Raw genomic sequence first — 10,710 nt, forward strand, 5'->3', positions numbered from 1 at the left:
AAAAGTCTAGCCAAGAATTCCTTCACAGAATGTCAGAGAGATTTGTCCAGGCGTTGTGATAATCAGTATTAGGGTTTTGGGAGGTGGAGGTTGGGGAGTGCAGGACCAGACTAACGTCTGAGGCAGCACAATACTGAAAATGGTCGTTTTAGAATGGTGTGATTATAGGGGGGTTTCTTCCTCTTATTTTCCATTTTACTTATTTTACACAGCATAATTCTGTTTTATTCATGTGTGTGTGTGTGTGTGTGTACGTGTATTTCAACAGTAAATGTATCTAAATTTGAATCTTGAAAGAGCTAATGATTCCAAAAGAAATGAAGCAATATCAATTTCAGGGAGAGTTTTTTGGGTGGAAGAGGATCTGCCTGTCTCCTCTCCAACACTGTCCTGTAAGTGACCTTGGAAGCCTGTTCCTCCCCCTAAAGTGTCTTAGAACCGCGTTGGAGGGCTGAGGGCATGAAACAACGAGAGAAACAGTGAAGGAGAAAGGCAGAGAAGATGATTAGAAAAGCTTAAGATAATGATGTGTTTTGCGTAATTCAAACTTTTATCTTAGTACTTCCCAATCATTTGAGGTTTCCTCAGCCATTAACTAGGTTTTAAAAATTCCAAATCTGGGGGTTTTGTTTTGGATTGTAAAAAGTGATTTAAACCCACAAGGACTCTCTGTCCCCTGTATTCTTTTTCCTCTTCTGAGTCCAGCTGTCACCATTAGTATATATCAGTTTCCTGCTGCAAAGAAAATTACAGTCTCCGGTTGGAGTTGGGGGGGTGAGGCAGAGAAGGCGGACTGCACGCGGCCTCAGAGGCTGGTTCCAGCCTGGACAGGGACGTGATCACGGAGAGCTCTCCTGCTCATTTTAAACCCAGCTTAAACTTATTTGCTCTCAGGTTGGAAATTTTCCATTGAAATGTCTATTTACTGAAACACTCTCTGAGACCTGACTAAACATTTACCCCCTTTTTTCTGAGAGATGGACTTTCTATTTCTCTCTTATGCCCACACCCCTTCAATTTGTGTGTTTCACAGCTACTGAATTGAACATTTTCTTTTTTGTTTTTAAAGATTGGCACCTGGGCTAACAACTGTTGTCAGTCTTCCTTTTTTTTTTAAGGATTGGCACCTGGGCTAACAACTATTGCCAATATTTTTTTTTTTCTGCTTTATTTCCTCAAAACGCGCCCCCCCCCCCCCCCCCCCCCCCGCCCCGCCCCGCCGCTGGTACACAGTTGTATATCTTAGTTGCAGGTCCTTCTAATTGTGGGATGTGGGACGCTGCCTCAACGTGGCCTGACGAGTGATGCCATGTCCGCGCCCAGGATCCGAACCCTGGGCAGCCGCAGCAGAACGCATGAACTTAACCACTCAGCCACGGAGCCAGCCCCCGAACGTTTTCTTTTACTAAGTATTTAAACAAATATCTTACCTATTTGCACTTCCTGAGGTTTTTTTTAAAGTATTCTCAATTACTGTATTTTTTAATTTTTAATTTTTTTTTTGAGGAAGATTAGACCTGAGCTAACATCTGCCAATCCTCCTCTTTTTGCTGAGGAAGACTGGCCCTGAGCTAACATCCGTGCCCATCTTCCTCCACTTTTTATACACGGGACACCTGCCACAGTATGGCTTGCCAGGCGATGGCATGTCCGCACCTGGGATCCGAACCGGTGAACCCCAGGCCACCGAAGCTGAACATGCAAACTTAACCGCTGCACCACTGGGCTGGCCCCTGACTTTCAATTTAAGTTCTCTTGGTGGGTTTCTGAGTGGATTTTTCTTTTCCTAGTCTCCATTTTACTAATTTTATGCAGCCTGGTTATTTCTTTTATAATTATATTGTGTATAATGTATTGAAATACCAATCTTGAAGAGGATTAGTTGATCCCAAAGAATTAAAGGAATGACAAATAACAATTTCATAGAAATGTTTGAGGTGGAGAAGGATTTGTGCATCCCACTCCACGTCATATAAGCCATCTCGAAAGGCTCTTTCCCTACCCCTGAAATGTGTACAGGATGCCCATCAGATTCTCATTTTCAGGAAACATTTTAAATATCGTCTTCCTGGTAGGGATCATAATAATTATAACCAACATTTATTAGCACTTAACTCTATGCTAAGCACCGTACCAAGCATTTTGGGTGGATTAATGAAGGAGGCAGTAGTGGTCCTTCATTTTAGACATTAGGAAAATAAGGCACAGAGAGAACTGCCCGATGTCACGTGTGTAGTCAGACAGCCAAGTCTGAGCTCTCCAGCCACCTACCCTGTGGCCCCACAGCACAGTGAGGACTAGTCAGGAAAACCACTCTCTATCTCAGGGAGGGGTGCCCCGGAACCCTCTTGTTATTCAGCTTCCCCGGCTTCTGCCCCTCCTGCAGAACCCCCAGGCCTCAGGGAGCAGTCCCCTTTAGAGGAGCTTCCATATCGCATGTTTCTCTGGGGACTTTCTTGCCTATGTTTCTGTCTCCCATCCCGCGGGCGTGTGCATACCCAGGACTGGAGCAGTTACTAGAAAGAGAAAGCTTGGCCGCTCCCAGGTAGCCATCTGCCCTTTTTCCCTTTGAAAGTGGAGTTATGGCCACTGCATGAAACACTTCCCAATGCCAGGCTGCTGGTGACTGTTTTGTGATTTCTTTGTTAGCTGGGATTTATAGTTCAGATCTCATCATTCTGCCAAGTGCAATAAACATTTTGTTTTAACTGGAATGTAACTTTTATTATTGTTATTATTTTTCTTCTAAATGCCTTAAAAGTGACCGGTTTGTGAGTATGAAGTCAGAATCCCTAAATAATCTAAATGCCAAATCAGTGTGGTTTGTAGATGTGTAAGGTTAGAAGACAGGCTCTCATTTATTGCTGCTTGTATTTATATAATGGAAGTTAGGTAACGTAAACCCTCCCAAAGGCTGGCTTAGATGCTGATGATGGTTAAATGGTAAAGTCTGTGAGAAGTGTTCAACAGTCCCTTGTATTTGTACTGCCTAGAACATGAATAATAGATGTGTGACATGAATAAATATAAGGTCAATGATTTTTATGACATTAACTTCCTTTACCTAAGTTCCTGGGAAATATAGCCAAACAATTACAGAGAATAAAAACATTAGCAACTTACAAACACCTGCTTTGATTATTTGGTCTAATTAGGTTAAATTTAACCAATCCCATCTGAACAAATTGAAAACAATTCTTATCTGTTCCCTTGGTCGTGCACTTTTATCGGCGCTGGCTGCAGATGTGTCTAATATGACACAGTTGGTGCTATTCTCTCAGCTCTGAGTGGGAGATAAAAGGGAATTGAGAACATACTTTTAGAGTCTTCTGGGGACTTTGTATTTCTGGCCCTGCAGCTAAGAAATTTCAAGGAAAAAAAACAGCCTTTGTTGTCAGTAAATTAGCTGCTTTTCTCCAAAACACTGGGACTGTCATCTGAACTGTTGCTTTTGCCAAAAGTATCTTTCCCAGGGAACAGTGAGCTCCTAAAATAAGCGGATGATTCCTAGCTGCCTTTCGGAAGTCAGAATAATACAGGATGTGTTATTAGATTGCTAGGTTGATGTGGTGTTTACCCCTCATTAATTCCAAGCCTGGGGCTGAGTGCATAGGTCCACAGTTCTTAGAACTCGAGAGTCTAGAGACCATTTAATCGGTAGGTAAAGTGGAAACCGTAGCAACTAAGTGACTTGCCCAAGGACACACAACTAGTTAGTGAAATAGTCAAGCTTTCCTGCTCATGGTCCGCTCTCCATTTCCATGACCAAAATTAAGGGTCTTGTAATAGTGTGAGAGTTGGGCTGAATGTCTGGATCTGTAACAGAACCATGTCATGAAACCTTAGGACCCTACCCTAGGAGTAAAATACTATTCAAATGAGCAACTGGGGTCTCAGAACATTTGTGATTTCAATTTTCCTATGTGGTCTTGTCTTGCCCCGCTCCAGCCCCTCTGCATCACAGATAACATGAAACTAGTTGCCCATGTCAATTACATTAGTTAAGCAAGTTGTTTTTGAAAGCTTATTCTAGACATTTCATATAAATGGAATCATACAGCATGTGGCCTTTTGTGTCTGGATCCTTTCACTTCACATAATGTTTTCAAGGTGCATCATGTTGTAGCATGAATCAACACTCTACTCTTTTTTATGCCTGAATAATATTCCATTGTATAGATGCACCACATTTTGTTTATTCATTCATCAGTTGATGGACATTTGGGTGGTTTCCACCTTTTGAATAATGATGCTATGAAGATTCCTGGACAACTTTTTGTGGGGAAATACGTTTTCAATTTTCTTGGCTATCCACCTAGGAGTAGAATTGCTGGGCCATATGCCAACTCTAAATTTAACTTTTTGAGGAATTGTGCCAAACAGTTTCCAAAGAGACTGCACCACTTTACATTCCTACCAGCAACGCATGAGGTTTCCAATTTCTGCACGTCCTCAGCAACACTTGTCATTGTCCATGTTTTTTATTACAGCCATCCTAGTGGGTGTGACGTGGTATTTCATTGTGCTTTTGATTTGCATTTTCCAAATGGCTAACGATATGGAGCATCTTTTCTAGTGCTGATTGGCCATTTGTATATCTTCTTTAGAGAAATGTCTATTCAGATTCTCAGCCCATTTTTAACTTGGTTTATATATTTCTTTATTCTTGAGTTGTAAGAGTTCTTTATATATACTAGATATTAATCCCTTATCAGATATATAATTTGTAAGTATTTTCTCCCATTCTGTGGGTTGCCTTTTCACTTTCTTGATAATGTCTTTGATGTACAAAAGTTTTTAGTTTTGATGAAGTCCACTTTATCTATTTTTTCTTTTGTTGCTTTTGCTTGTGATGTCATATCTAAGAAATCATTGCCTAATCCAAGGTCACAAAGATTTACACCCATTTTTTTTTTCTTAGGAGTTTTATACTTTTATCTCTTAACATTTAGGTTTCTGATCCCTTTTGAGTTAATTTTTGTATTTGGTGTGAGCTACAGGTCCAACCTCATCCTTTTGCATCTGGCTATCTATTTGTCCCAGCACTATTTGTTGAAAAGACTTATTCTTTCCCTATTAAATTGTCTTGGCACCTTGGTCAGAAAATCAATTGACCATAAATACATGGGTTTATTTGTGGACTCTCAATTCTATTCCATTGATCTATATGTCTGTCCTCATGCCAGGACCACACTGTCTTGATTATCATGGCTTTATAGTAGCTTTTGAAATCAAGATATATAAGTCTTCCAACTTTGTTCTTTTTCAAGATTGTTTTGGCTGGGTCCCTTTCATTTTCATACACATTTTAGCATCAGCTTGTCAATTTCTGCAAAAAGAAAAGAAAAACCAGCTAGGATTTTAATAGGTATTGTGTTAAATCTGTAGGTCAGTTTGAGTCTTGTCATTATAACAATATTATGTCTTTAGATATTCTGATCAGAACACACGTCCTTCCATTTATTTAGATCTTTTTCAATTTCTTTCAGTGGTTTTGTAGTTTTCAGTGTACACATCATGAACGTCTTTTGTTAAAAAAATTTATTCATATTTCATTTTTTTGATAGTGTTGTAAATGAAATTACTTTCTTAATTTCCATTTTGGATTGTTCATTGCTACTGTATGGAATTACCATTGATATGTGTATATTAATCTTTTATCCTACAACCTTAGTGATCTCATTTGTTTGCTCTGATAGGTTTTTCTGTGGACTCTTTGGAAATTTCTCTATATGAGATCATGTCATGTGCAATAGAAATAGGTTTTACTTCTTCCTATCCAATCTGGATGCTTTTAATTTATTTTTCTTGCCTAATTGCTCTAGCTAGAACCTCCAGTACAATGTTGAATAGAAGTGGCAAGAGCAGACATCCTTGTCTTGTTCCTGATCTTAGAGGAGAGCTTTTGGTCTTTCACTGTTAAGTATGGTGTTAGCTGTGGGTTTTTCATAAATGCCCTTTATTAGGTTGAAGTTGTTCCCTTCTATTTCTAGTTTGTTGAGTGTTTTCATCATGAAACAGTGTTGGATTTTGTCGAACTCTTTTTCCGCATCTGTTGAGATGATCATGTGATTTTTGTTCCTTATTAATATGGTGTGAGTCATGATTTTTTATTGCTGAGTAGTACCCCATTATATGTATGGTTTGTTTATTTTAATTCACCGGTTGAAATATATTTGGGTATTTCCACTTTTTGGAAATTGTGAATAGCGTGGCTCTGAGCATTCACATAGAAGTGTTTGTGTGGTCGTATGTTTTCATTCCTCTTAAGTAAAACCTAGGAAGGAGATTACTAGGTCATGATGAAGATTGTTTAATGTTGTAAGAAACTGCCACACTCTTTTCTAAAGGGGCTTACCACTTTGCATTCCCACCAGCACTGAATGAGAGGTACACTTGTTCTGTAGCCTCACCTAGACTTGGTTGTCCCTCTTGTTAATTTTAGCCATTTTAGTAGGGGTATAGTAGTGTCACTTGAAGTTCTCTTTCATTTTTTGCATGCAAATATCTATTGTTCCAGCACCATTATTTTTTTTAATATTTTTTCCTTCTCCTTTTTCCTCTCTTTCTGGGATTGCACTCATATGTATATTAGGTCACTTGAAGTTGTCCCATAGATGACTGGTGCTCTGGGATTTTTTCTATCTGTGTTTCGTTTTTAATAGCCATAAGTCAGGGAATGGTTCCAGGTCTTACATTCAAATGTTTAATCCATTTTGAGTTAATGTTTGTATATGGTGTCAGATAATGGTCTATGCTGCTTTTCTTCTAATGTTGGATTTTTCCTTTCTTGTAAGGTGACTTGTCAGCCATAAGTCAGCCATAAGAAACGATGAAATCTGGCCATTTGTGGCAACATGGATAGACCTTGGGGGTATTATGCTCAGTGAAATAAGTCAGAGGGAGAAAGTCAAATATTGTATGATCTCACTCATAAGTAGAAGATAAAAACAACTACAAACACACACACAGAAACAGATTGGATTGATGGTTACCAGAGGGGAAGAGTGGAGGGAGGAGGGCAAAAGGGCTGATTAGGCACATGTGCTGATGGAGTGTAAACAGTCTTTGGTTGGTGAACATGATGTAATCTACACAGAAAACAAAATATTATGGTGCACACGTGAAATTTATAAAATGTTATAGACCAATGTTATCGCAACAAAAAAATAAAAATAATTTTTTAAAAAACTATATTATGCGATGGTTTTCAGCTAGGATTTTGTGATATGCTTTTTATTAAAAAAAAACGTATATCAGGTCTCTAAAATGAATTTGCTAAAAAAAAAAAAGAGAGAAAGAAAGAAAAGCAGCTACCAGGATGTAAAATTGATAGCAAGAACAAAGAACTAAAAATGGTTATCGCATCCATAGTAGGAAACAGAGCTTCTGCTCGTCCCATGGCCCAGGTACACTTACTCCCAGGCTCACCTCCGTTGCTCATCTGGCTCATCACATTTGCCTAACTGCCCCCTCCATGTTGGGGCTGGACTTCACATTAAATAGCGTTCCTAGTCCATCCAGGTTCTGTTGGATTTGCCAGCTGTAGACTGCACCTTGCAGCATCGCTCCTACAAGGGTTGGCCTGCACTCCAGTGATGCTGGGAACCTCCAGTTTGAGAGGCTGTTTCTCCCAGAAACTGTAAACTGTAGTTCGGGCAAGGGACTGCGATAGGTGGTCCTAGCTCCTCTCTTACTACAGGTGAGACAACAAAGGTTAGCCCCAGTTATTTAAAGGAATCTTCCCAGCCAGCAGACACTCAAGCTGGTTTACACTGTATCTCATTGCCTAAGGGTGGAAGAGACGTCCCAGGTCCTATAAGGTTAAATTGAACAGGAGTGTTGAGGTGTGATGATAGGGAAATTTCCAATTTCTCAGTCTTGTCCTTAGGAGAATTCACTGACAAAGAACCAGAAGCAGTGTATGCTTAGAAGTAATTTTATGTTTGTGTCTTTGGGTTATCCTGTGTTTTTCCACGAGTATTTCCTGACTTCCTCCCTGTGCTGGGCAAAGGCAGGGATGGGATGGTGGGTGGAGGCAAGAAATAAAAGATACTGTCCCACCCAGTGCCTGATGAGCTCATTTTTAGCCTACCGAAATCCTTGAGAGCTCTCCTGACTTGCTATCTCCCAAGCCGCAGGGACTGTGTTTTTATTTTATGGGTTGACAAGTTAGTCTTCAAATAGCATTCTCGAACGCTCATCCTCCTTCCTCAACTTAAAGAGTACATGCCTTGGCGAATATACTGGGGGCAAGGGAAGGAAGGATTGTTTGCAAAGGGGTGTGTGTCAGGGGCCCACGCCTGTGTAAGCAGGACGTGAAGGGCCTCAGAGACCTAGAAACAAAAGTAGGCAAGAAATGAACAACCGGCAGCAGTTCAGAGTGCTCCTCAAGACACAGTCAGTCTCCAGATCATTCTGCCAGGTCATTCTGCATGTGTGTATCTGAGGGGCCCCTAGGGTCAGGATTACAGTCTACTGGGAGGGGCAGAGGATAAATAGAAGAATGGAATTTCCCTTCGATAAGGAGAAGCCAAGATTTAGTAAATCAGTTGATTTGTTGTTGTTCCTATGGTTTCCTTTTCTCTCCAAATATAATTTTTTTTGAGGAATTGCAAAACAGGACATTAACATTCACAGAGTGTACAAATGATCTGTGATTATTTTTAGAACCAGTTTGTCAGCTGTTTCCGATAAGAACTTTTGTTGGATCTGATTACAGATCTCTGACCAGAGCTACAATTCTTTGAAACAGAAGAAGCTGGCCATCTCCCTACACGTGAAAAGTGAAATCTGCTTTGTATTTTCTCGCCCCTACATTTTTCAGGAGGATAGAGGTTCTGGGAGAGAGGAGGAGGCTGGAGGAAAGTACAGAGCAATTACATCTGCACAGTTTTCTTGACCCACTGGTATCAGAGAATTCAGAGCCTTTACAGTATATCAAAAAGGAATTTGTTCCTTCATTCGTGGCAGAGGGAACAGTGTATGCAAGGTCAGGCAGAATAAAGAACCGTCCTCTCAGGCTCAGTGGCAGGTGACCACTATAGTAGCACAATCAATATCATTGCCGTTTACACAGTATCCCCAGTAAGTGACTTATTCCATAGCAGTGGAACCCTTTTTTTCTGTTTGGTTGGCCTTTTTAGTCCTAAGGAGGATCCCTCCCCCTTCATGGGTACTGTTTGCTACTTATAAGTAGAACAAGTTTGCTGTGATTACTGGGAATTTTGCTTCCCCATAGCCATCTCTACTGGGGCCAAGAAAATGCCGTCACTTTGGGCCTGTATACTTCTTCCCTCTTGCCCCTTTATTTTGGCCAGTTCAACACAAAGCAATCAGGCTATCTTTTTTTTTTTTTGAGGAAGATTAGCCTGGGGCTGACTACTGCCAATCCTCCTCTTTTTGCTGAGGAAGACTGGCCCCGAGCTAACATCCATGCCCATCTTCTTCTACTTTATACATGGGACACCTACCACAGCATGGCTTTTGCCAAGCGGTGCCATGTCCGCACCCAGGATCCGAACTGGCGAACCCCAGGCCACCGAAAAGTGGAATGTGGGAACTTAATCGATGCACCACCGGGCCAGCCCCACAATCAGGCTATCTTGATTCATGCCATACCAGTGAAGGCCAGGAACTGTATAATGTTCAGGAGCTCTTTGTTGAGTACTAGATGAAGGGGTTGACTTATGATTAGGGGCCATGATGTACAAAAACAAATACCATTAAACACTAGAATTACATACCTTCAGCGTGGATAGATGTTTATACTGTAAGAAGCACGGATGATCTCAGATGGTCTGAGGTAGTGGTTCTTAAAGTGTGGTCCCTGCATCAGCAGCATCACCATCACCTGGGAATTTGTGAGAAATGTAATTTGGGGGGTGCCCTGCCCCAGACCGACTGAATCAGGAACTCTGGAGGTGAGCATGCTAAAGTTTAAGAGCCATGGGTCTGAGGTAGCAGCACAACCATCCTTCTGGGAAAGTGCTCAGTGATTGGAATGCCAGGTGAAACTGCCTTCTCTTTTTTAATTGTTATTTTCCAGTCTCTCTCCCTCTCTCTCTCTCTCTTTGCCTTGTACTTAGAGTTAAATTCACCTAAATTAAATGCTCTTATGGTGAAACTCCACTGTATCCATAATTATGTGGTAATGATATCATCAACGTTTTTTTCCAGAATGCCCTTGTTAAAGCTTTTAGAGTAACATGCATCTTTTAAAATTATGTTGATTTTTTTAAAAGAAATTTTAGCAAACCTCTGTGAGTAGCTCAGAAAATCAAAGATGAATGACCCACAGTCCTGCCCTTTGGGGCTATACTGCTCCTCTGGGGTGGACACAGACCCCGCTAAACAATAAAACAGGATTTGTGAAATATGACACTGTCCCTGCTCAAGGTATGTGCTGCTGTTAAATCTTCTTTCAACAGCCAGGTCGAGGGGCTGGCCCGGTGGTGCAGCGGTTAGGTTCCCATGTTCCGCTTTGGCGGCCCCAGGTTCACTGGTTCGGATCCCAGTGTGGACATGGCACCACTTGGCAAAAAGCCATGCTGTGGTAGGCGTCCCACGTATAAAGTAGAGGAAGATGGGCATGGATGTTAGCTCAGGGCCAGGCTTCCTCGGCAAAAAGAGGTGGACCAGCAGTAAATGTCCTCTAAAAAAAAAAAAAAAACAAAAAAAAACAGCCAGGTCAATGTTAGCGCCCTACCT

The 10,710-nt window shown here is 41.0% G+C and overlaps 1 protein-coding gene across 8 annotated transcripts in view; it reads left to right on the top strand.

Moving 5' to 3' along the window:
* THADA (THADA armadillo repeat containing) overlaps positions 1–10,710 on the top strand; it is a 308,391-nt gene that overhangs the window by 240,066 nt on the left and 57,615 nt on the right. The gene's annotated exons all lie outside the window — the stretch shown is intronic.

The sequence above is a fragment of the Equus quagga genome, chromosome 5 (genome assembly GCF_021613505.1).
Source record: "Equus quagga isolate Etosha38 chromosome 5, UCLA_HA_Equagga_1.0, whole genome shotgun sequence".
Taxonomy (NCBI): domain Eukaryota; kingdom Metazoa; phylum Chordata; class Mammalia; order Perissodactyla; family Equidae; genus Equus; species Equus quagga.